This window comes from Dama dama, chromosome 13 (genome assembly GCF_033118175.1).
Source record: "Dama dama isolate Ldn47 chromosome 13, ASM3311817v1, whole genome shotgun sequence".
Taxonomy (NCBI): Eukaryota; Metazoa; Chordata; class Mammalia; order Artiodactyla; family Cervidae; genus Dama; species Dama dama.
This window is the reverse complement of record NC_083693.1, coordinates 8,875,621-8,903,301: the sequence shown is the minus strand read 5'-3', so window position 1 is coordinate 8,903,301 and position 27,681 is coordinate 8,875,621.

Sequence of the window (27,681 nt, the reverse complement as noted above, 5' to 3'; positions counted from 1 at the left end):
CATCTCAATTGCCATGCAAAGACTCGAGGAGAATCCCGAGGTGTCCCTCGCACCTAGGCAGGAGGGCTGATTTCGCTGAACGAACACGTGTCTGGAAGGGCCGTCCCCGTCGTAACTCGAGAATATACCCCAGGTTCCGGCCGCAACTCGAGAAAAACCATGAGACTTCCCTCTCGCCGTGAGATGAGGCCCGATTCCCGTGCACTGCATGCAGAGCAATTCCGTGTTCCACATCAAACGTGAAAGGAGCCTTGATTTCCTTGATGGCACTCCAGAGAAAACCCAAGATCACTGTCTCAAGTCGAGAGGGATCCTGAGGTCACTGTAGCAACAGGAAAGGGCTCCGTGGACCCCAAATCAACTCGAGATGAGAGCTTAGTCCCTGGCTTCGACTCAAGAGGAATACCAACTTTCCACAAGGACCTAAAGAGGATGCTTCTCCCAGCTACAGGTATGTGAGAGGGACCCTGAGTTTGTGGCCTCAAGTGGAATGGACACCGAGATGCTCTGACTCGAAGTAAGGCCGGATATCCCTGCAGTGAATTGAATGCAGGCTCGTCTTGCATCTCCTAAGACGAAGGGATGTCTGAATCCCTTGTGGAGACCACAGAGAGAGACATAGTCCTCCGCCTCATCGCGACCGGAGGCCTCAAATCCTTCGAAAACTCGAGAGGTCCGCAGAGATCAATGCTTCCAAAGGAGACGATGCCTGACTCCTCTTGAAAACGGATAGGTGTCCCAAGATCCCTGTGGCACGTGGAAAGGGTCCCTGGGTCTCCCGCCGCACGTGGAGATGCGTCCCTATTGACATGCCAAGACTCGAGGAGAATCCCGAGGTGTCCCTCGCACCTAGGCAGGAGTCCTGACGTCGCTGAACAAACACGTGTCTGGAAGGGCCCTCCCCGTCGTAACTCGAGAATATACCCCAGGTTCCGGCCGCAACTCGAGAAAACCATGAGACTTCCCCCTCGCCGCGAGATGAGGCCCGATTCCCCTGCACTGCGTGCAGAGCAATTCCGTGTTCCACATCAAACATGAAAGGAGCCTTGATTTCCTTGATGGCACTACAGAGAAAACCCAAGATGACAGTCTCAAGTCTAGAGGGATCCTGAGGTCACTGGAGCAACACGAAAGGGCTCCATGGACCCCAAATCAACTCGAGATGAGAACTTAGTCCCTGGCTTCGACTCAAGAGGAATACCAACTTTCCACAAGCACCTCAAGAGGAGGCTTCTCTCAGCTACAGGAATGTGAGAGGGACCCTGAGTTTGTGGCCTCAAGTGGAATGGACACCGAGATGCTCTGACTCGAAGTAAGGCCGGATATCCCTGCAGTGAATTGAATGAAGGCTCGTCTTGCATCTCCCAAGACGAAGGGATGTCTCAATCCCCGGTGGAGACCACAGAGAAAGACTTAGTCGTCCGCCTCGTCGCGAACGGAGGCCTCACATCCTTTGAAAACTCGACAGGTGTGCGGAGATCAATGCTTCCAAAGGAGACGATGCCTGACTCATCTTGAAAATGGATAGGAGTCCCTGGATCCCTGTGGCACGTGGAAAGGTACCCTGGTTCCCGATTCACGTGGAGACGCGTCCCAATTGCCATGCCAAGACTCGAGGAGAATCCCGCGGTGTCCCTCGCACCTAGGCAGGAGTCCTGACGTCGCTGAACAAACACGTGTCTGGAAGGGCCCTCCCCATTGTAACTCGAGAAAATAAACCAGGTTCCGGCCGCAACTCGAGAAAAACCATGAGACTTCCCCCTCGCCCCGAGATGAGGCCCGATTCCCCTGCACTGCATGCAGAGCAATTCCGTGTTCCACATCAAACGTGAAAGGAGCCTTGATTTCCTTGATGGCACTCCAGAGAAAACCCAAGATCACTGTCTCAAGTCTATAGGGATCCTGAGGTCACTGGAGCAACAGGAAAGGGCTCCGTGGACCCCAAATCAGCTCGAGATGAGAGCTTAGTCCCTGGCTTCGACTCAAGAGGAATACCAACTTTCCACAAGCACCTCAAGAGGAGGCTTCTCTCAGCTACAGGTATGTGAGAGAGACCCTAGGTTGTGGCCTCAAGTGGAATGGACACCGAGATGCTCTGACTCGAAGTAAGGCCGGATATCTTTGCAGTGAATTGAATGCAGGCTCGTATTGCATCTCCCAAGACGAAGGGATGTCTGAATCCCCAGTGGAGACCACAGAGAAAGACCTAGTCCTCCGCCTCAACGCGACAGGAGGCCTCACATCCTTTGAAAACTCGAGAGGTCCGCGGAGATCAATGCTTCCAAAGGAGACGATGCCTGACTCCTCTTGAAAATGGATAGGTGTCCCAGGATCCCTGTGGCACGTGGAAAGGGATGCTGGGTCTCCCGCCTCACGTGGAGACGCGTCCCAATTGCAATGCCAAGACTCGAGGAGAATCCCAAGGTGTCCTTCGCACCTAGGCAGGAGTCCTGACGTCGTTGAACAAACACGTGTCTGGAAGGGCCCTCCCCGTCGTAACTCGAGAATATACCCCAGGTTCCGGCCGCAACTCGAGAAAAACCATGAGACTTCCCCCTCGCCGCGAGATGAGGCCCGATTCCCCTGCACTGCGTGTAGAGCAATTCCGTGTTCCACATCAAACGTGAAAGGAGCCTTGATTTCCTTGATGGCACTCCAGAGAAAACCCAAGATCACTGTCTCAAGTCTAGAGGGATCCTGAGGTCACTGGAGCAACACGAAAGGGCTCCGTGGACCCCAAATCTACTCGAGATGAGAGCTCAGTCCCTGGCTTCGACTCAAGAGGAATACCAACTTTCCAAGAGCACCTCAAGAGGAGGCTTCTCTCAGCTACAGGTATGTGAGAGGGACCCTGAGATTGTGGCCTCAAGTGGAATGGACACTGAGATGCTCTGACTCGAAGTAAGGCCGGATATCCCTGCAGTGAATTGAATGAAGGCTCGTCTTGCATCTCCCAAGACGAAGGGATGTCTGAATCCCCGGTGGAGACCACAGAGAAAGACTTACTCGTCCGCCTCGTCGCGAACGGAGGCCTCACATCCTTTGAAAACTCGACAGGTGTGCGGAGATCAATGCTTCCAAAGGAGACGATGCCTGACTCCTCTTGAAAATGGATAGGAGTCCCTGGATCCCTGTGGCACGTGGAAAGGTACCCTGGTTCCCGATTCACGTGGAGACGCGTCCCAATTGCCATGCCAAGACTCGAGGAGAATCCCGAGGTGTCCTTCGCACCTAGGCAGGAGTCCTGACGTCGCTGAACAAACACGTGTCTGGAAGGGCCCTCCCCGTCGTAACTCGAGAATATAACCTAGGTTCCGGCCACAACTCGAGAAAAACCATGAGACTTCCCCCTCGCCGCGAGATGATGCCCGATTCCCCTGCACTGCGTGCAGAGCAGTTCCGTGTTCCACATCAAACGTGAAAGGAGCCTTGATTTCCTTGATTGCACTCCAGAGAAAACCCAAGATCACTCTCTCAAGTCTAGAGGGAACCTGAGGTCACTGGAGCAACACGAAAGGGCTCCGTGGACCCCAAACCAACTCGAGATGAGAGCTTAGTCCCTGGCTTCGACTCAAGAGGAATACCAACTTTCCACAAGCACCTCAAGAGGAGGCTTCTCTCAGCTACAGGTATGTGAGAGGGACCCTGAGTTTGTGGCCTCAAGTAGAATGGACACCGAGATGCTCTGACTCGAAGTAAGGCGGGACATCTTTGCAGTGAATTGAATGCAGGCTCGTCTTGCATCTCCCAAGACGAAGGGATGTCTGAATCCCCAGTGGAGACCACAGAGAAAGACCTAGTCCTCTGCCTCAACGCGACCGGAGGCCTCACATCCTTTGAAAAGTCGAGAGGTCCGCGGAGATCAATGCTTCCAAAGGAGACGATGCCTGACTCTTCTTGAAAATGGATAGGAGTCCCAGGATCCCTGTGGAGGTTGGAAAGGGACCCTGGGTCTCCCGCCTCACGTGGAGACGCATCCCAATTGCCATGCCAAGACTCGAGGAGAATCCCGAGGTGTCCCTCGCACCTAGGCAGGAGTCCTTACGTCGCTGAAGAAACACGTGTCTGGAAGGGCCCTCCACGTCGTAACTCGAGAATATACCCCAGGTTCCGGCCGCAACTCGAGAAAAACCATGAGACTTCCCCCTCGCCGCAAGATGAGGCCCGATTCCCCTGCACTGTGTGCAGAGCAATTCCGTGTTCCACATCAAACGTGCAAGGAGCCTTGATTTCCTTGATGGCACTCCAGAGAAAACCCAAAGTCACTGTCTCAAGTCTAGAGGGATCCTGAGGTCACTGGAGCAACACGAAAGGGCTCCGTGGACCCCAAATCAACTCGAGATGAGAGCTTAGTCCCTCGCTTCGACTCAAGAGGAATACTAACTTTCCACAAGCACCTCAAGAGGAGGCTTCTCTCAGCTACAGGTATGTGAGAGGGACCCTATGTTTGTGGCCTCAAGTGGAATGGACACCGAGATGCTCTGACTCGAAGTAAGGCCGGATATCCCTTCAGTGAATTGAATGCAGGCTCGTCTTGCATCTCCCAAGATGAAGGGATGTCTGAATCCGCTGTGGAGACCACAAAGAGAGACCTAGTCCTCCGCCTCATCACGACCGGAGGCCTCACATCCTTTGAAAACTCGAGAGGTCCGCGGAGATCAATGCTTCCAAAGGAGACGATGCCTGACTCCTCTTGAAAATGGATAGGAGTCCCAGTATCCCTGTGGCACGAGGAAAGGGACACTGGGTCTCCCGCCTCACGTGGATACGCATCCCAATTGCCATGCCAAGACTCGAGGAGAATCCCGAGGTGTCCCTCGCACCTAGGCAGGAGTCCTGACGTCGCTGAACAAACACGTGTCTGGAAGGGACCTCCCCGTCGTAACTCGAGAATATACCACAGGTTCCGGCCGCAACTCGAGAAAAACCATGAGACTTCCGCCTATCCTCGAGATGAGGCCCGATTCCCCTGTACTGCGAGCAGAGCAATTCCGTGTTCCACATCAAAGTGAAAGGAGCCTTGATTTCCTTGATGGCACTCCAGAGAAAACCCAAGATCACTGTCTCAAGTCTAGAGGGATCCTGAGGTCACTGGAGCAACACGAAAAGGCTCCGTGGACCCCAAATCAACTCGAGATGAGAGCTTAGTCCCTGGCTTCGACTCAAGAGGAATACCAACTTTCCACAAGCACCTCAAGAGGAGGCTTCTCTCAGCTACAGGTATGTGAGAGGGACCCTGAGTTTGTGGCCTCAAGTGGAATGGACACCGAGATGCTCTGACTGGAAGTAAGGCCGGATATCCCTGCAGTGAATTGAATGCAGGTTCGTCTTGCATCTACCAAGACAAAGGGATGTCTGAATCCCCTGTGGAGACCACAGAGAAAGACCTAATTTTCCTTCTCTTTGCGTCCGGAGGCCTCACATCCTTTGAAAATTCGAGAGGTCCGCGGAGATCAATGCTTCCAAAGGAAACGATGCCTGACTCCTCTTGAAAATGGATAGGAGTCCCAGGATCCCTGTGGCACGTGGAAAGGGACCCTGGGTCTCCCGCCTCACGTGGAGACGCGTCCGCATTGCCATGCCAAGACTCGAGGAGAATCCCGAGGTGTCCCTCGCACCTAGGCAGGAGTCCTGACGTCGCTGAACAAACACGTGTCTGGAAGGGACCTCCCCGTCGTAACTCGAGAATATACCCCAGGTTCCGGCCGCAACTCGAGAAAAACCATGAGACTTCCCCCTCGCCGCGAGATGAGGCCCAATTCCCCTGCACTGCGTGCAGAGCAATTCCGTGTTCCACATCAAACATGATAGGAGCCTTGATTTCCTTGATGGCAGTCCAGAGAAAATCCAAGATCACTGTGTCAAGTCTAGAGGGATCCTGAGGCCACTGGAGCAACACGAAAGGGCTCCGTGGACCCCAAATCAACTCAAGATGAGATCTTATTCCCTGGCTTCCACTCAAGAGGAATACCAACCTTCCAAAAGCACCTCAAGTGGAGGCTTCTCTCAGCTACAGGTATGTGAGAGGCACCCTGAGATTGGGGCCTGAAGTGGAATGGACACTGAGATGATCTGACTCGAAGTAAGGCCGGATATCCCTGCAGTGAATTGAATGCAGGCTCGTCTTGCATCTCCCAAGACGAAGGGATGTCTGAATCCCCGGTGGAGACCACAGAGAAAGACCTAGTCGTCCGCCTCATCGCGACAGGAGGCCTCACATCCTTTGAAAACTCGAGAGGTCCGCGGAGATCAATGCTTCCAAAGGACACGATGCCTGACTCCTCTTGAAAATGGATAGGAGTCCCAGGATCCCTGTGGCACGTGGAAAGGGACCCTGGGTCTCCCGCCTCACGTGGAGACGCGTCCCCATTGCCATGTCAAGACTCGAGGAGAATCCCGAGGTGTCCCTCGCACCTAGGCAGGAGTCCTGACGTCGCTGAACAAAGACGTGTCTGGAAGGGCCCTCCCCGTCGTAACTCGAGAATATACCCCAGGTTCCGGCCGCAACTCGAGAAAAACCATCAGACTTCCCCCTCTCCGCGAGATGAGGCCCAATTCCCCTGCACTGCATGCAGAGCAATTCCGTGTTCCACATCAAACGTGAAAGGAGCCTTGATTTCCTTGATGGCACTCCAGAGAAAACCCAAGATCACTGTCTCAAGTCTAGAGGGATCCTGAGGTCACTGGAGCAAAAGGAAAGGGCTCCGTGGACCCCAAATCAACTCGAGATGAGAGCTTAGTCCCTGGATTCGACTCAAGAGGAATACCAACTTTCCACAAGCACCTCAAGAGGAGGCTTCTCTCAGCTACAGGTATGTGAGAGGGACCCTGAGTGTGCGGCCTCAAGTGGAATGGACACCGAGATGCTCTGACTCGAAGTAAGGCCGGATATCCCTGCAGTGAATTGAATGCAGGCTCGTCTTGCATCTCCCAAGACGAAGGGATGTCTGAATCCCCTGTGGAGACCACAGAGAAAGACCTAATTTTCCTCCTCATCGCGTCCGGAGCCTCACATCCTTTGAAAATTCGAGAGGTCCGCGGAGATCAATGCTTCCAAAGGAGACGATTCCTGACTCCTCTTGAAAATGGATAGGAGTCCCAGGATATCGGTAGCACATGGAAAGGGACCCTGGGTCTCCCGCCTCACGTGGAGATGCGTCCCAATTGCAAGGAAAAGACTCGAGGAGAATGCCGAGGTGTCCCTCACACCTAGGCAGGGGTCCTGACGTCGCTGAACAAACACGTGTCTGGAAGGGCCCTCCCCGTCGTAACTCGAGAATATACCCCAGGTTCCGGCCGCAACTCGAGAAAAACCATGAGACTTCCCCCTCGCCGCGAGATGAGGTCCGATTCCCCTGCACTGCATGCAGAGCAATTCCGTGTTCCACATCAAACGTGAAAGGAGCCTTGATTTCCTTGATGGCACTCCAGAGAAAACCCAAGATCACTGTCTCAAGTCTAGAGGGATCCTGAGGTCACTGCAACAACACGAAGTTTCCCGTGGACCCCAAATCAACTCGAGATGAGAGCTTAGTCCCTGGCTTCGACTCAAGAGGAATACCAACTTTCCACAAGCACCTCAAGAGGAGCCTTCTCTCAGCTACAGGTATGTGAGAGGGACCCTGAGTTTGTGGCCTCAAGTGGAATGGACACCGAGATGCTCTGACTCGAAGTAAGGCCGGATATCCCTGCAGTGAATTGAATGCAGGCTTGTCTTGCATCTCCCAAGACGAAGGGATGTCTGAATCCGCTCTGGAGACGACAGAGAAAGACCTAATTCTCCGCCTCTTCGCGACCAGAGGCCTCACATCCTTTGAAAACTCGAGAGGTCCGCGGAGATCAATGCTTCCAAAGGAGACGATGCCTGACTCCTCTTGAAAATGGATAGCATTCCCAGGATCCCTGTGGCACGTGGAAAGGGACCCTGGGTCTCCCGCCTCACGTGGAAACGCGTCCCAATTGCAATGCCAATCTCGAGGCGAATCCCGAGGTGTCCCTCACACCTAGGCAGAGTCCTGAGGTCGCTGAACAAACACGTGTCTCGAAGGGCCCTCCCCGTTTTAACTCGAGAATATACCCCAGGTTCCGGCAGCAACTCGAGAAAAACCATGAGACTTCCCCTCGCCGCGAGATGAGGCCCGATTCCCGTGCACTGCGTGCAGAGCAATTCCGTGTTCCACATCAAACGTGAAAGGAGCCTTGATTTCCTTAATGGCACTCCAGAGAAAACCCAAGATCACTGTCTCAAGTCTAGAGGGATCCTGAGGTCAGAGGAGCAAAACGAAAGGGCTCCGTGGACCCCAAATCAACTCGAGATGAGAGCTTAGTCCCTGGCTTCGACTCAAGAGGAATACCAACTTTCCACAAGCACCTCAAAAGGAGGCTTCTCTCAGCTATAGGTATATGAGAGGAACCCTGAGTTTGTGGCCTCAAGTGGAATGGACACCGAGATGCTCTGACTCGAAGTAAGCCCGGATATCCCTGCAGTGAATTGAACGCAGGCTCGTCTTGCATCTCCCAAGACGAAGGGTTGTCTGAATCCCCTGTGGAGACCACAGAGAAAGACCTAGTCCTCCGCCTCAACGCGAACGGAGGCCTCACATCCTTTGAAAATTCGAGAGGTCCGTGGAGATCAATGCTTCCAAAGGAGATGATGCCTGACTCCTCTTGAAAATGGATAGGAGTCCCAGGATATCGGTAGCACGTGGAAAGGGACCCTGGGTCTCCCACCTCACGTGGAGACGCGTCCCAATTGCAGGGCAAGGACTCGAGGAGAATGCTGAGGTGTCCCTAACACCTAGGCAGGGGTCCTGACGTCGCTGAACAAACACGTGTCCGGAAGGGCCCTCCCCGTCGTAACTCGAGAATATACCCCAGGTTCCGGCCGCAACTCGAGAAAAACCATGAGACTTCCCCCTCGCCGCGAGATGAGGCCCGATTCCCCTGCAGTGCGTGCAGAGCAATTCCGTGTTCCACATCAAACGTGAAAGGAGCCTTGATTTCCTTGATGGCACTCCAGAGAAAACCCAAGATCACTGTCTCAAGTCTAGAGGGATCCTGAGGTCACTGCAGCAACACGAAGGTTCTCTTGGACCCCAAATCAACTCGAGATGAGAGCTTAGTCCCTGGCTTCGACTCAAGAGGAATACCAACTTTCCACAAGCACCTCAAGAGGAGGCTTCTCTCAGCTACAGGTATGTGAGAGGGACCCTGAGTTTGTGGCCTCAAGTGGAATGGACACCGAGATGCTCTGACTCGAAGTAAGGCCGGATATCCCTGCAGTGAATTGAATGCAGGCTCGTCTTCCATCTCCCAAGACGAAGGGATGTCTGAATCCCCTGTGGAGACCACAGAGAAAGACCAAGTCCTCCGCCTCAACGCGACCGGAAGCCTCACATCCTTTGAAAACTCGAGAGGTCCACGGAGATCAATGCTTCCAAAGGAGACGATGCCTGACTCATCTTGAAAATAGATAGGAGTCCCAGGATCCCTGTGGTACGTGTAAAGGGATCCTGGGTCTCCCGCCTCACGTGGAGACGCGTCCCAATTGCCATGCCAAGACTCGAGGAGAATCCCGAGGTGTCCCTCCCACCTAGGCAGGAGTCCTGACATCGTTGAAAAATCAGTATCTTTAAGTGCCCTCCCCGTCATAAATCGACAATATACCCGAGGTTCCGGCCGCAACTCGAGAAAATCCATAAGACTTCCCCCTCGCCAAGAGATGAGGCCCGATTCCCCTGCACTGTGTGCAGAGCAATTCCGTGTTCCACATCAAATGTGAAAGGAGCCTTGATTTCCTTGATGACACTCCAGAGGAAATCCAAAATCACTGCCTCAAGTCTAGAGGGATCCTGAGGTCACTGTAGCAACAAGAAAGGTCTACGTGGACCCCAAATCAACTCGAGATGAGAGCTTAGTCCCTGGCTTTGACTCAAGAGGAATACCAACATTCCACAAGCACCTCAAGAGGACGCTTCTCTCAGCTACAGGTATGTCAGAGGGACCCTTAGTTTGTGGCCTCAAGTAGAATGGACACCGAGATGCTCTGACTCGAAGTAAGGCTGGATAACCCTGCAGTGAATTGAATTCAGGTTCGTCTTGCATCTCCCAAGACGAAGGGATGTCTGAATCCCCTGTGGAGACCACAGAGAAAGACCTAGTTCTCCGCCTCATCGCGACCCGAGGCCTCACATGCTTTGAAAATTCGAGAGGTTCGTGGAGATCAATGTTTCCAAAGGAGACGATGCCTGACTCCTCTTGAAAATGGATAGGAGTCCCAGGATAGCTGTGGCACGTGGAAGGGGACTCTGGGTCTCCCGCCTCATGTGGAGACGCGTTCCAGTTGCCATGCCGAGACTCGAGGAGAATCCCGAGTTGTCCCTCGCACCTAGGCAGGAATCCTGACGTCGCTGAAGAAACACGTGTCTGGAAGGGCCCTCCCCGTCGTAACTCGAGAATATACCCCAGGTTCCGGCCGCAACTCGTGAAAAACCATGAGACTTCCCCCTCGCCGCGAGATGAGGCCCGATTCCCCTGCACTGCGTGCAGAGCAATTCTGTGTTCCACATCAAACGTGAAAGGAGCCTTGATTTCCTTGATGGCACTCCAGAGAAAACCCAAGATCACTGTCTCACGTCTAGAGGGATCCTGAGGTCACTGTAGCAACACGAAAGGGCTCCGTGTACCCCAAATCAACTCGAGATGAGAGCTTAGTCCCTGGCTTCGACTCAAGAGGAATACCAACTTTCCACAAGCACCTCAAGAGGAGACTTCTCTCAGCTACAGGTATGTGAGAGGGACCCTGAGTTTGTGGCCTCAAGTGGAATGGACACCGAGATGTTCTGACTCGAAGTAAGACCGGATTTCCCTGCAGTGAATTGAATGCAGGCTCGTCTTGCATCTCCCAAGACGAAGGGATGTCTGAATCCCCTGTGGAGACCACAGAGAAATACCTAGTTCTCCGCCTCATCGCGAATGGAACATGACATCCTTTGAAAACTCGAGAGGTCCGCGGAGATCAATGCTTCCAAAGGAGACGATGCCTGACTCCTCTTGAAAATGGATAGGATTCCCAGGATCCCTGTGGCACGAGGAAAGGGACATTGGGTCTACCGACTCACGTGGAGACGTGTCCCAATTGCCATGCCAAGGCTCGAGGAGAATCCCGAGTTGTCCCTCGCACCTAGGCAGGTGTCCTGACATCGCTTAACAAACACGTGTCTGGAAGGGCCCTACCCGTCGATCTCGAGAATACACCCCAGGTTCCGGCCGCAACTCGAGAAAAAACATGAGACTTCCCCCTCACCGCGAGATGAGGCCCGATTCCCCTGCACTGCGTGCAGAGCAATTCCATGTTCCACATCAAACGTGAAAGGAGCCTTGATTTCCTTGATGGCACTCCAGAGAATACCCAAGATCACTGTCTCAAGTCTAGAGGGATCCTGAGGTCACTGTAGCAACACGAAAGGGCTGTGTGGACCCCAAATCAACTCGAGATGAGAGCTTATTTCCTGGATTATACTCAAGAGGAATACTAACTTTCCACAAGAACCTCAACAGGAGGCTTCTCTCAGCTACAGGTATGTGAGAGGGACCCTGAGTTTGTGGCCTCAAGTGGAATGGACACCGAGATGCTCTGACTCGAAGTTAGGCCGGATATCCCTGCAGTGAATTGAATGCAGGCTCGTCTTGCATCGCCCCAGACGAAGGGATGTCTGAATCCCCTGTGGAGACCACAGAGAAAGACCTAGATCTCCGCCTCATCGCGACCGGAGGCCTCACATCCTTTGAAAACTCTAGAGGTCCGCGGAGATCAATGCTTCCCAAGGAGACGATGCCTGACTCCTCTTGAAAATGGATAGGAGTCCCTGGATCCCTGAGGCATGTGGAAAGGGACACTGGGTCTCCCGCCTCACGTGGAGACGCGTCCCAATTGCCATGCCATGACTCGAGGAGAATCCCGAGGTGTCCCTCGCACCTAGGCAGGAGTTCTGACGTCGCTGAACAAATACGTGTCTGGAAGTGCCCTCCCCATCTTAACTCGAGAATATACCCCTGGTTTCGGCAGCAACTCGAGAAAAACCATGAAACTTCCCTCTCGCCAGGAGATGAGGCCCGATTCCCCTGCACTGTGTGCAGAGCAATTCCGTGTTCCACATCAAACATGAAAGGAGAATTGATTTCCTTCATGCCTTGAAGAGAAAACCCAAGATCACTGTCTCAAGTCTAGAGGGATCCTGAGGTCACCGGAGCAACACGAAAGGGCTGCGTGGACCCCAAATCAACTCGAGATGAGAGCTTAGTCCCTGGCTTCGACTCAAGAGGAATACCAACTTTCCACAAGCACCTCAAGAGGAGGCTTCTCTCAGCTACAGGTATGTGAGAGGGACCCTGAGTTTGTGCCCTCAAGTGGAATGGACACCAAGATGTTCTGACTCGAAGTAAGGCCGGATATCCCTGCAGTGAATTGAATGCAGGCTCGTCCTGCATCTCCCAAGAGGAAGGGATGTCTGAATCCCCTGTGGAGACCACAGAGAATGACCTAGTTCTCCGCCTCATCGCGACCGGAGGCCTCACATCCTTTGAAAACTCGAGAGGTCCGCGGAGATCAATGCTTCCAAAGGAGACGATGCCTGACTCCTCTTTAAAATGGAGAGGAGTCCCAGGATCCCTGTGGCATGTGGAAAGGGACACTGGGTCTCCCGCCTCACGTGGAGACGCGTCCCAATTGCCATGCCCAGACTCGAGGAGCATCCAGAGGTGTCCCTCGCACCTAAGCAGGAGTCCTGACGTCGCTGAAAAATCAGTATCTTTAAGGGACCTCCCCGTCATAACTCGACAATAAACCCGAGGTTCCGGCCGCAACTCAAGAAAATACATGAGACTTCCCCGTAGCCGAAAGATGAGGCCCGATTCGCCTGCACTGCGTGCAGAGCAATTCCGTGTTCCACATGAAACGTGAAAGGAGCCTTGATTTCCTTGATGGCACTCCAGAGAACACCCAAGATCACTGTGTCAAGTCTAGAGGGATCCTGAGGTCACTGTAGCAACAAGAAAGGGCTCCGTGGACCACAAATCAACTCGAGATGAGAGCTTAGTCCCTGGCTTCGACTCAAGAGGAATACCAACTTTCCACAAGCACCTCAAGAGGAGGCTTCTCTCAGCTACAGTATGTGATAGGGACCCTGAGTTTGTGGCCTCATGTGGAATGGACACCGAGATGCTCTGACTCGATGTAAGGCCGGATATCCCTGCAGTGAATTGAATGCACGCTCGTCTTGCATCTCCCAAGCCGAAGGGATGTCTGAATCCCCTGTGGACACCACAGAGAAGACCTAGCTCTCAATCTCATCGCGACCGGAGGCCTCACATCCTTTGAAAACTCGAGAGGTATGCGGAGATCAATGCTTCCAAAGGAGACGATGCCTGACTCCTCTTGAAAATGGATAGGAGTCCCAGGATCCCTGTGGCACGTGGAAAGGGACCCTGGGTCTCCCGTCTCACGTGGAGACGAGTCCCAATTGCCATGCCAAGACTCGAGGAGAATCCCGAGGTGTCCCTTGCACCTAGGCAGGAGTCCTGACGTTGCTGAACAAACACGTGTCTGGAAGGGCCCTCCGCGTCGTAACTCGAGAATATACCCCAGGTTCGGTCCGCAACCTTAGAAAAACCATGAGACTTCCCCCTCGCAGCGAGACGAGGCCCGATTCCCCTGCACTGCCTGCAGAGCAATTCCGTGTTCCACATCAAACGTGAAAGGAGCCTTGATTTCCTTCATGGCACTCCAGAGGAAACTCAACATCACTGTCTCAAGTCTAGAGGGATCCTGAGGTCACTGGAGCAACACGAAAGGGCTCCGTGCACCACAAATCAACTCGAGATGAGAGCTTAGTGTCTGGCTTCGACTCAAGAGGAATACCAATATTCCACAAGCACCTCAAGAGGAGGCTTCTCTCAGCTACAGGTATGTGAGAGGGACCCTGAGTTTGTGGCCTCAAGTGGAATGGACACCGAGATGCTCTGACTCGAAGTAAGGCCTGATATCCCTGCAGTGAATTGAATGAAGGCTCATCTTGCATCTCCCAAGACGAAGGGATGTCTGAATGCCCTGTGGTGACGACAGAGAAAGACCTAGTTCTCCGCCTCATCGCGACCGGAGGCCTCACATCCTTTGAAAACTCGAGAGTTCCGTGGAGATCAATGCTTCCAAAGGAGACGATGCCTGACTCCTCTTGAAAATGGATAGGAGTCCCAGGATCCCTGTGGCACGTGGAAAGGGACCCTGGGTCTCCCGTTTCACGTGGAGCCGCGTCCCAATTGCCATGCCAAGACTCGAGGAGAATCCCGAGGTGTCCCTCGCACCTAGGCAGGAGTCCTGACGTCGCTGAACAAACACGTGTCTGGAAGGGCCCTCCCCGTTGTAACTCGAGAATATACCCCAGGTTCCGGCCGCAACCCGAGAAAAACCATGAGACCTCCCCCTCGCCGGGAGATGAGGCCCGATTCCCCTTGCACTGCATGCAGAGAAATTTCGTGTTCCACATCAAGCGTGAATTGAGCCTTGATTTCCTTGATGGCACTCCAGAGAAAACCCAAGATCACTGTCTCAAGTCTAGAAGGATCCTGAGGTCACTGCAGCAACTCGAAAGGCCTCCGTGGACCCCAAATCAACTCGAGATGAGAGCTTAGTCCCTGGCTTTGACTCAAGAGGAATACCAACTTTCCACAACGACCTCAAGAGGAGGCTTCTCTCAGCTACAGGTATGTGAGAGGGACCCTGAGTTTGTGGCCTCAAGTGGAATGGACACCGAGATGCTCTGACTTGAAGTAAGGCCGGATATCCCTGCAGTGAATTGAATGCAGGCTCGTCTTGCATCTCGCAAGACGAATGGCTGTCTGAATCCCCTGTGGAGACCACAGAGAAAGACCTAGTTCTCCGACTATCGCGACGGGAGCCCTATAATCCCTTGAAAACTCGAGATGTCCGCGGAGATCAATGCTTCCAAAGGAGACGATGCCTGACTCCTAGTGAAAATGGATAGGAGTCCCAGGATCCCTGTGGCACGTGGAAAGGGACCCTGGGTCTCCCTCCTCACGTGGAGACGCGTCCCAATTGCCATGCCAAGACTCGAGGAGAATCCCGAGTTGTCCCTCGCATATGGGCAGGAGTCCTAACGTCGCTGAACAAACACGTGTCTGGAAGGGCCCTCCGCGTCGTAACTCGAGAATATACCCCAAGGTCCGGCCGCATCTCGAGACAAACCATGAGACTTCCCCCTCGCTGCGAGATGAGGCCCGATTCCCCTGCACTGCGTGCAGAGCAATTCCGTGTTCCACATCAAACATGAAAGGAGCCCTGATTTTCTTGATGGCACTCCAGAGAAAACCCAAGATCCCTGTCTCAATTCTAGAGGGATCCCGAGGTCACTGGAGCAACACGAAAGGTCTCCGTGGACCGCAAATCAACTCGAGCTGTGAGCTTAGTCCCTGGCTTCGACTCAAGAGGTATACCAACTTTCCACAAGCACCTCAAGATGAGGCTTCTCTCAGCTACAGGTATGTGAGAGGGACCCTGAGTTTGTGGCCTCAAGTGGAAAGGACACCGAGATGCTCTGACTCGAAGTAAGGCCGGATATCCCTGCAGTGAATTGAATGCAGGCTCGTCTTGCATCTCCCAAGACGAAGGGATGTCTGAATCCCCTGTGGAGACCACAGAGAAAGACCTAGTTCTCCGACTATCGCGACGGGAGGCCTCACATCCCTTGAAAACTCGAGATGTCCGCGGAGATCAATGCTTCCAAAGGAGACGATGCCTGACTCCTCGTGAAAATGGATAGGAGTCCCAGGATCCCTGTGGCATGTGGAAAGGGACCCTGGGTCTCCCGCCTCACGTGGAGACGCGTCCCAATTGCCATGCCAAGACTCGAGGAGAATCCCGAGTTGTCCCTCGCATATAGGCAGGAGTCCTGACGTCGCTGAACAAACACGTGTCTGGAAGGGCCCTCCGCGTCGTAATTCGAGAATATACCCCAGGGTCCGGCCGCATCTTGAGACAAACGATGAGAATTCCCCCTCACCGCGAGATGAGGCCCGATTCCCCTGCACTGCGTGCAGAGCAATTCCGTGTTCCACATCAAACGTGAAAGGAGCCTTGATTTCCTCGATGGCACTCCAGAGAAAACCCAAGATCACTGTCTCAAGTCTAGAGGGATCCTGAGGTCACTGTAGCAAAACAAAATGGCTATGTGGACCACAAATCAACTCGAGATGAGAGCTTAGTCACTGGATGTGACTCAAGAGGAATACCAACTTTCCACAGGCACCTCAAGAGGAGGCTTCTCTCAGCTACAGGTATGTGAGAGGGACCATGAGTTTGTGGCCTCAAGTGGAAAGGACACCGAGATGCTCTGACTCGAAGTAAGGCCGGATATCCCTGCAGTGAATTGAATGCAGGCTCGTCTTGCATCTCCCAAGTCGAAGGGATGTCTGAATCCCCTGTGGAGACCACAGAGAAAGACCTAGTTCTCCGCCTCATCGCGACTGGAACCTCACATCCTTTGAAAACTCGAGAGGTCCGCGGAGATCAATGCTTCCAAAGGTGATGATGCCTGACTCCTCTTGAAAATTGATAGGAGTCCCAGGATCCCTGTGGTACGTGTAAAGGGATCCTGGGTCTCCCGCCTCACGTGGAGACGCGTCCCAATTGCCATGCCAAGACTCGAGGAGAATCCCGAGGTGTCCCTCCCACCTAGGCAGGAGTCCTGACATCGCTGAAAAATCAGTATCTTTAAGTGCCCTCCCCGTCATAAATCGACAATATACCCGAGGTTCCGGCCGCAACTCGAGAAAATCCATAAGACTTCCCCCTCGCCAAGAGATGAGGCCCGATTCCCCTGCACTGTGTGCAGAGCAATTCCGTGTTCCACATCAAATGTGAAAGGAGCCTTGATTTCCTTGATGACACTCCAGAGGAAATCCAAAATCACTGCCTCAAGTCTAGAGGGATCCTGAGGTCACTGTAGCAACAAGAAAGGTCTACGTGGACCCCAAATCAACTCAAGATGAGAGCTTAGTCCCTGGCTTTGACTCAAGAGGAATACCAACATTCCACAAGCACCTCAAGAGGACGCTTCTCTCAGCTACAGGTATGTCAGAGGGACCCTTAGTTTGTGGCCTCAAGTAGAATGGACACCGAGATGCTCTGACTCGAAGTAAGGCTGGATAACCCTGCAGTGAATTGAATTCAGGTTCGTCTTGCATCTCCCAAGACGAAGGGATGTCTGAATCCCCTGTGGAGACCACAGAGAAAGACCTAGTTCTCCGCCTCATCGCGACCCGATGCCTCACATGCTTAGAAAATTCGAGAGGTTCGTGGAGATCAATGTTTCCAAAGGAGACGATGCCTGACTCCTCTTGAAAATGGATAGGAGTCCCAGGATAGCTGTGGCACGTGGAAGGGGACTCTGGGTCTCCCGCCTCATGTGGAGACGCGTTCCAGTTGCCATGCCGAGACTCGAGGAGAATCCCGAGGTGTCCCTCGCACCTAGGCAGGAATCCTGACGTCGCTGAAGAAACACGTGTCTGGAAGGGCCCTCCCCGTCGTAACTCGAGAATATACCCCAGGTTCCGGCCGCAACTCGAGAAAAACCATGAGACTTCCCCCTCGCCGCGAGATGAGGCCCGATTCCCCTGCACTGCGTGCAGAGCAATTCTGTGTTCCATATCAAACATGAAAGGAGCCTTGATTTCCTTGATGGCACTCCAGAGAAAACCCAAGATCACTGTCTCACGTCTAGAGGGATCCTGAGGTCACTGTAGCAACACGAAAGGGCTCCGTGTACCCCAAATCAACTCTAGATGAGAGCTTAGTCCCTGGCTTCGACTCAAGAGGAATACCAACTTTCCACAAGCACCTCAAGAGGAGACTTCTCTCAGCTACAGGTATGTGAGAGGGACCCTGAGTTTGTGGCCTCAAGTGGAATGGACACCGAGATGTTCTGACTCGAAGTAAGACCGGATTTCCCTGCAGTGAATTGAATGCAGGCTCGTCTTGCATCTCCCAAGACGAAGGGATGTCTGAATCCCTGTGGAGACCACAGAGAAAGACCCAGTTCTCCGCCTCATCGCGAATGGAACATGACATCCTTTGAAAACTCGAGAGGTCCGCGGAGATCAATGCTTCCAAAGGAGACGATGCCTGACTCCTCTTGAAAATGGATAGGATTCCCAGGATCCCTGTGGGACGAGGAAAGGGACATTGGGTCTACCGACTCACGTGGAGACGTGTCCCAATTGCCATGCCAAGGCTCGAGGAGAATCCCGAGTTGTCCCTCGCACCTAGGCAGGTGTCCTGACATCGCTTAACAAACACGTGTCTGGAAGGGCCCTACCCGTCGATCTCGAGAATACACCCCATGTTCCGGCCGCAACTCGAGAAAAAACATGAGACTTCCCCCTCACCGCAAGATGAGGCCCGATTCCCCTGCACTGCGTGCAGAGCAATTCCATGTTCCACATCAAACGTGAAAGGAGCCTTGATTTCCTTGATGGCACTCCAGAGAATACCCAAGATCACTGTCTCAAGTCTAGAGGGATCCTGAGGTCACTGTAGCAACACGAAAGGGCTGTGTGGACCCCAAATCAACTCGAGATGAGAGCTTATTTCCTGGATTATACTCAAGAGGAATACTAACTTTCCACAAGAACCTCAACAGGAGGCTTCTCTCAGCTACAGGTATGTGAGAGGGACCCTGAGTTTGTGGCCTCAAGTGGAATGGACACCGAGATGCTCTGACTCGAAGTAAGGCCGGATATCCCTGCAGTGAATTGAATGCAGGCTCGTCTTGCATCGCCCCAGACGAAGGGATGTCTGAATCCCCTGTGGAGACCACAGAGAAAGACCTAGATCTCCGCCTCATCGCGACCGGAGGCCTCACATCCTTTGAAAACTCTAGAGGTCCGCAGAGATCAATGCTTCCCAAGGAGACGATGCCTGACTCCTCTTGAAAATGGATAGGAGTCCCTGGATCCCTGAGGCACGTGGAAAGGGACACTGGGTCTCCCGCCTCATGTGGAGACGCGTTCCAGTTGCCATGCCGAGACTCGAGGAGAATCCCGAGGTGTCCCTCGCACCTAGGCAGGAATCCTGACGTCGCTGAAGAAACACGTGTCTGGAAGGGCCCTCCCCGTCGTAACTCGAGAATATACCCCAGGTTCCGGCCGCAACTCGTGAAAAACCATGAGACTTCCCCCTCGCCGCGAGATGAGGCCCGATTCCCCTGCACTGCGTGCAGAGCAATTCTGTGTTCCACATCAAACGTGAAAGGAGCCTTGATTTCCTTGATGGCACTCCAGAGAAAACCCAAGATCACTGTCTCACGTCTAGAGGGATCCTGAGGTCACTGTAGCAACACGAAAGGGCTCCGTGTACCCCAAATCAACTCTAGATGAGAGCTTAGTCCCTGGCTTCGATTCAAGAGGAATACCAACTTTCCACAAGCACCTCAAGAGGAGACTTCTCTCAGCTACAGGTATGTGAGAGGGACCCTGAGTTTGTGGCCTCAAGTGGAATGGACACCGAGATGTTCTGACTCGAAGTAAGACGGGATTTCCCTGCAGTGAATTGAATGCAGGCTCGTCTTGCATCTCCCAAGACGAAGGGATGTCTGAATCCCCTGTGGAGACCACAGAGAAAGACCTAGTTCTCCGCCTCATCGCGAATGGAACATGACATCCTTTGAAAACTCGAGAGGTCCGCGGAGATCAATGCTTCCAAAGGAGACGATGCCTGACTCCTCTTGAAAATGGATAGGATTCCCAGGATCCCTGTGGCACGAGGAAAGGGACATTGGGTCTACCGACTCACGTGGAGACGTGTCCCAATTGCCATGCCAAGGCTCGAGGAGAATCCCGAGTTGTCCCTCGCACCTAGGCAGGTGTCCTGACATCGCTTAACAAACACGTGTCTGGAAGGGCCCTACCCGTCGATCTCGAGAATACACCCCAGGTTCCGGCCGCAACTCGAGAAAAAACATGAGACTTCCCCCTCACCGCGAGATGAGGCCCGATTCCCCTGCACTGCGTGCAGAGCAATTCCATGTTCCACATCAAACGTGAAAGGAGCCTTGATTTCCTTGATGGCACTCCAGAGAATACCCAAGATCACTGTCTCAAGTCTAGAGGGATCCTGAGGTCACTGTAGCAACACGAAAGGGCTGTGTGGACCCCAAATCAACTCGAGATGAGAGCTTATTTCCTGGATTATACTCAAGAGGAATACTAACTTTCCACAAGAACCTCAACAGGAGGCTTCTCTCAGCTACAGGTATGTGAGAGGGACGCTGAGTTTGTGGCCTCAAGTGGAATGGACACCGAGATGCTCTGACTCGAAGTAAGGCCGGATATCCCTGCAGTGAATTGAATGCAGGCTCGTCTTGCATCGCCCCAGACGAAGGGATGTCTGAATTCCTTGTGGAGACCACAGAGAAAGACCTAGATCTCCGCCTCATCGCGACCGGAGGCCTCACATCCTTTGAAAACTCGAGAGGTCCGCGGAGATCAATGCTTCCCAAGGAGACGATGCCTGACTCCTCTTGAAAATGGATAGGAGTCCCTGGATCCCTGAGGCATGTGGAAAGGGACACTGGGTCTCCCGCCTCACGTGGAGACGCGTCCCAATTGCCATGCCATGACTCGAGGAGAATCCCGAGGTGTCCCTCGCACCTAGGCAGGAGTTCTGACGTCGCTGAACAAATACGTGTCTGGAAGTGCCCTCCCCATCTTAACTCGAGAATATACCCCTGGTTTCGGCAGGAACTCGAGAAAAACCATGAAACTTCCCTCTCGCCAGGAGATGAGGCCCGATTCCCCTGCACTGTGTGCAGAGCAATTCCGTGTTCCACATCAAACATGAAAGGAGCATTGATTTCCTTCATGCCTTGAAGAGAAAAGCCAAGATCACTGTCTCAAGTCTAGAGGGATCCTGAGGTCACCGGAGCAACACGAAAGGGCTGCGTGGACCCCAAATCAACTCGAGATGAGAGCTTAGTCCCTGGCTTCGACTCAAGAGGAATACCAACTTTCCACAAGCACCTCAAGAGGAGGCTTCTCTCAGCTACAGGTATGTGAGAGGGACCCTGAGTTTGTGCCCTCAAGTGGAATGGACACCAAGATGTTCTGACTCGAAGTAAGGCCAGATATCCCTGCAGTGAATTGAATGCAGGCTCGTCCTGCATCTCCCAAGAGGAAGGGATGTCTGAATCCCCTGTGGAGACCACAGAGAATGACCTAGTTCTCCGCCTCATCGCGACCGGAGGCCTCACATCCTTTGAAAACTCGAGAGGTCCGCGGAGATCAATGCTTCCAAAGGAGACGATGCCTGACTCCTCTTTAAAATGGATGGGAGTCCCAGGATCCCTGTGGCATGTGGAAAGGGACACTGGGTCTCCCGCCTCACGTGGAGACGCGTCCCAATTGCCATGCCCAGACTCGAGGAGCATCCAGAGGTGTCCCTCGCACCTAAGCAGGAGTCCTGACGTCGCTGAAAAATCAGTATCTTTAAGGGACCTCCCCGTCATAACTCGACAATATACCCGAGGTTCCGGCCGCAACTCGAGAAAATCCATGAGACTTCCCCGTAGCCGAAAGATGAGGCCCGATTCGCCTGCACTGCGTGCAGAGCAATTCCGTGTTCCACATGAAACGTGAAAGGAGCCTTGATTTCCTTGATGGCACTCCAGAGAACACCCAAGATCACTGTCTCAAGTCTAGACGGATCCTGAGGTCACTGTAGCAACAAGAAAGGGCTCCGTGGACCACAAATCAACTCGAGATGAGAGCTTAGTCCCTGGCTTCGAATCAAGAGGAATACCAACTTTCCACAAGCACCTCAAGAGGAGGCTTCTCTCAGCTACAGGTATGTGAGAGGGACCCTGAGTTCGTGGCCTCAAATGGAATGGACACCGAGATGTTCTGACTCGAAGTAAGACCGGATATCCCTGCAGTGAATTGAATGCAGGCTCGTCTTGCATCTCCCAAGACGAAGGGATGTCTGAATCCCCTGTGGAGACCACAGAGAAAGACCTAGTTCTCCGCCTCATCGCGAATGGAACATGACATCCTTTGAAAACTCGAGAGGTCCGCGGAGATCAATGCTTCCAAAGGAGACGATGCCTGACTCCTCTTGAAAATGGATAGGAGTCCCAGGATCCCTGTGGCACGTGGAAAGGGACCCTGGGTCTCCCGCCTCAGGTGGAGACGCGTCCCAATTGCCATGCCAAGACTCGAGGAGAATCCCGAGGTGTCCCTCGCACCTAGGCAGGAGGGCTGACGTCGCTGAACAAACACGTGTCTGGAAGGGCCCTCCCCGTCGTAACTCGAGAATATACCCCAGGTTCCAGCCGCAACTCGAGGAAAACCATGCGACTTCCTCCTCGCCGCGAAATGAGGCCCGATTCCCCTGCACTGCGTGAAGAGCTATTCCGTGTTCCACATCAAACATGAAAGGAGCCTTGCTTTCCTTGATGGCACTCCAGAGAAAACCCAAGATCACTGTCTCAAGTCTAGAGGGATCCTGAGGTCACTGGAGAAACATGAAAGGGCTCCATGGACCCCAAATCAACCCGAGATGAGAGCTTAGTCCCTGGCTTCGACTCAAGAGGAGTACCAACTTTCCACAAGCACCTCAAGAGGAGGCTTCTCTCAGCTACAGGTATGTGAGAGGGACCCTGAGTTTGTGGCCTCAAGTGGAATGGACACCGAGATGCTCTGACTCGAAGTAAGGCCGGATATCCCTGCAGTGAATTGAATGCAGGCTCGTTTTGCATCTCCCAGGACGAAGGGATGTCTCATCCCCTGTGGAGACCACAGAGAAAGACCTAGTTCTCTGCCTCATTGCGACTGGAGGCCTCACATCCTTTGAAAACTCGAGAGGTCCGCGGAGATCAATGTTTCCAAAGGAGACGATGACTGACTCCTCTTGAAAATGGATAGGAGTACCAGGATCCCTGTGGCACGTTGAAAGGGACACTGGGTTTCCGGCCTCACGTGGAGACGCGTCCCAATTGCCATGCCAAGACTCGAGGAGAATTCCGAGGTGTCCCTCGCACCTAGGTAGGAGTCCTGACGTCGCTGAACAAACACGTGTCTGGAAGGGCCCTCCCCTGCGTAACTCGAGAATATACCCCAGGTTCCGGCCGCAACTAGAGAAAAACCATGAGACTTCCCCCTCGCCGCGAGATGAGGCCCGATTCCCCTGCACTGCATGCAGAGCAATTCCGTGTTCCAGATCAAACGTGAAAGCAGCCTTGTTTTCCTAGATGGCACTCCAGAGAAAACCTAAGATCACTATCTCAAGTCTAGAGGGATCCTGAGGTCACTGTTCCAACACGAAAGGGCTGCGTGGACCACAAATCAACTCGAGATGAGAGCTTAGTCCCTGGCTTCGACTCAGGAGGAATACCAACTTTTCACAAGTTCCTCAAGAGGAGGCTTCTCTCAGCTACAGGTATGTGAGAGGGACCCTGAGTTTGTGGCCTCAAGTGGAATGGACACCGAGATGCTCTGACTCGAAGTAAGGCCGGATATCCCTTCAGTGAATTGAATGCAGGCTCGTCTTGCATCTCCCAAGATGAAGGGATGTCTGAATCCCCTGTGGAGACCACAGAGAAAGACCTAGTTCTCCGCCTCATCGCGACCGGAGGCCTCACATCCATTGAAAACTTGAGAGGTCTGCGGGGATCAATGCTTCCATAGGAAACGATGCCTGACTCCTCTTGAAAATGGATAGGAGTCCCAGGATCCCTGTGGCACGTGGAAAGGGACCTTGGGTCTCCCGCCTCACGTGGAGACGTGTCCCAATTGCCATGCCAAGACTCGAGGAGAATCCCGAGGTGTCCCTCGCACCTAGAGAGGAGTCCTGACGTCCCTGAACAAACACGTATCTGGAAGGGCCCTCCCCGTTGTAACTCGAGAATATACCCCAGGTTCCGGCCGCAACTCGAGAAAAACCATGAGACTTCCCCCTCGCCGCGAGTTGGGGCCCGATTCCCCTGCACTGCGTGTAGAGCAATTCCGTGTTCCACATCAAACGTGAAAGGAGCCTTGATTTCCTTGATGGCACTCCAGAAAAAACCCAAGATCACTGTCTCAAGTCTACAGGGATCCTGACGTACCTGGAGCAAAATGAAAATCCTCCGTTGACCCCAAATCAACTCGAGATGAGAGCTTATTCCCTGGCTTCGACTCAAGAGGAATACCAACTTTCCACAAGAACCTCAAGAGGAGGCTACTCTCAGCTACAGTATGTGATAGGGACCCTGAGTTTGTGGCCTCATGTGGAATGGACACTGAGATGCTCTGACTCGAAGTAAGGCCGGATATCCCTGCAGTGAATTGAATGCAGGCTCGTCTTGCATCTCCCAAGCCGAAGGGATGTCTGAATCCCCTGTGGACACCACAGAGAAAGACCTTGCTCTCCACCTCATCGCGACCGGAGGCCTCACATCCTTTGAAAACTCGAGAGGTCCGCGGAGATCAATGCTTCCAAAGGAGACGATGCATGACTCCTCTTGAAAATGGATAGGAGTCCCAGGATCACTGTGGCACGTGGAAAGGGGCCCTGGGTCTCCCGCTTCACGTGGAGACGCGTCCCAATTGCCATGCCAAGACTCGAGGAGAATCCCGAGGTGTCCCTCGCACCTAGGCCCGAGTCCTGACTTCGCTGAACAAACTCGTGTCTGGAAGGGCCTTCGCCGTCGTAACTCGAGAATATACCCCAGGTTCCGGCCGCAACTCGAGAAAAACCATGACACTTCCCCCTCGCCGAGAGATGAGGCCCGATTCCCCTGCACTGCATGCAGAGCAATTCCGTGTTCCACATCAAACGGGAAAGGAGCCTTGATTTCCTTGATGGCACTCCAGAGAAAACCCAAGATCACTGTTTCAAGTCTAGAGGGATTCTGAGGTCACTGTAGGAACACGAAAGGCCTCCGTGGACCCCAAATCAACCCGAGATGAGAGCTTAGTCCCTGGCTTCGACTCAAGAGGAATACCAACTTTCCACAAGCACCTCAAGAGGAGGCTTCTCTCAGCTACAGGTATGTGAGAGGGACCCTGAGTTTGTGGCCTCAAGTGGAATGGTCACCGACATGCTCTGACTAGAAGTAAGGCCGGATACCCCTGCAGTGAATTGAATGGAGTCTCGTCTTGCATCTCGCAAGACCAAGGGATGTCTGAATCCCCTGTGGAGACCACAGAGAAAGACCTAGTTCTCCGCCTCATCGCGACTGGAGGCCTCACATCCTTTGAAAAATCCAGAGGTCCGCAGAGATCAATGCTTCCAAAGGTGACGATGCCTGACTCCTCTTGAAAATGGATAGGAGTCCCAGGATCCCTGTGGTACGTGGAAAGGGATCCTGGGTCTCCCGCCTCACGTGGAGACGCGTCCCAATTGCCATGCCAAGAATCGAGGAGAATCCCGAGGTGTCCCTTGCACCTAGGCAGGAGTCCTGAATTCGCTAAAGAAACACGTGTCTGGAAGGGCCCTCCCCGGCGTAACTGGAGAATATATCCCAGGTTTCGGCCGCAACTCGAGAAAAACCATGAGACTACCCCCTCGCCGCGAGATGAGGCCCGATTCCCCTGCACTGCGTGCAGAGCAATTCTGTGTTCCACATCAAACGTGAAAGGAGCCTTGATTTCCTTGATGGCACTCCAGAGAAAACCCAAGATCACTGTCTCAAGTCTAGAGGGATCCTGAGGTCACTATAGCAACACGAAACGGCTCCTGGACCCCAAATCAACTCGAGATGAGAGCTTAGTCCCTGGCTTCGACTCAAGAGGAATACCAACTTTCCACAACCACCTCAAGAGGAGGCTTCTCTCAGCTACAGGTATGTGAGAGGGACCCTGAGTTTGTGGCCTCAAGTGGAATGGACACCGAGATGCTCTGACTCGAAGTAAGGCTGGATATTCCTGCAGTGAATTGAATTCAGGCTCGTCTTGCATCTTCCAAGACGAAGGCATGTCTGAATCCCCTGTGGAGACCACAGAGAAAGACCTAGTTCACCACCTCATCGCGACGGCAGGCCACACATGCTTTGAAAACTCGAGAGGTCCGCGGAGATCAATGTTTCCAAAGGAGACGATGCCTGACTCCTCTTGAAAATGGATAGGAGTCCCAGGATCCCTGTGTCACGTGAAAAGGGACCCTTGGTCTTCCGCCTCACGTGGAGACGCGTCCCAATTGCCATGCCCAGACTCGAGGAGAATCCCGAGGTGTCCCTCGCACCTAAGCAGAAGTCCTGACGTCGCTGAACAAACACGTGTCTGGAAGGGCCCTCCCAGTCGTTACTCGAGAATATACCCCAAGTTGCGGCTGCAACTCAAGAAAAACCATGAGATTTCCCCCTCGCCGCGAGATGAGGCCCGATTCCCCTGCACTGCGTGCAGAGCAATTCCGTGTTCCACATCAAACGTGAAAGGAGCCTTGATTTCCTTGATGGCACTCCAGAGAAAACCCAAGATCACTGTCTCAAGTCTAGAGGGATCCTGAGGTCACTGTAGCAACACGAAAGGGCTGTGTGGACCCCAAATCAACTCGAGATGAGAGCTTATTTCCTGGATTATACTCAAGAGGAATACTAACTTTCCACAAGAACCTCAAGAGGAGGCTTCTCTCAGCTACAGGTATGTGAGAGGGACCCTGAGTTTGTGGCCTCAAGTGGAATGGACACCGAGATGCTCTGACTCGAAGTAAGGCCGGATATCCCTGCAGTGAATTGAATGCAGGCTCGTTTTGCATCTCCCAGGACGAAGGGATGTCTCATCCCCTGTGGAGACCACAGAGAAAGACCGAGTTCTCCGTCTCATTACGACTGGAGGCCTCACATCATTTGAAACCTCGAGAGGTCCCCGGAGATCAATGCTTCCAAAGGAGACGATGCCTGACTTCTCTTGAAAAAGGATAGGAGTCCCAGGATCCATGTGGCATGTGGAAAGGGACACTGGGTTTCCCGCCTCACGTGGAGATGCGTCCCAATTGCCATGCCAAGACTCGAGGAGAATCCCGAGGCAGCCCTCGCACCTAGGCAGGAGTCCTGACGTCGCTGAACAAACACGTGTCTGGAAGGGCCCTCCCCGTTGTAACTCGAGAATATACCCCAGGTTCCGGCCGCAACTCGAGAAAAACCATGAGATTTCCCCTTCACCGCGAGATGAGGACCGATTGCCCTGCACTGCGTGCAGAGCAAATCCGTGTTCCACATCAAACGTGAAAGGAGCCTTGATTTCCTTGATGACACTCCAGAGAAAACCCAAATCACTGTCTCAAGTCTAGAGAGATCCTGAGGTCACTGGAGCAACATGAAAGGGCTCCGTGGACCCCAAATCAACTCGAGATGAGAGCTTAGTCCCTGGCTTCGACTCCAGAGGAATACCAACTTTCCACAAGCACCTCAAGAGGAGGCTTCTCTCAGCTACAGGTATGTGAGAGGGACCCTGAGTTTGTCGCCTCAAGTGGAATAGACACCGAGATGCTCTGACTAGAAGTAAGGCCGGATATCCCTGCAGTCAATTGAAAGCAGGCTCGTCTTGCATCTCCCAAGACGAAGGGATGTCTGAATCCCCTGTGGAGACCACAGAGAAAGACCTACTTCTCCGCCTCATCGCGACCAGAGGTCTCAC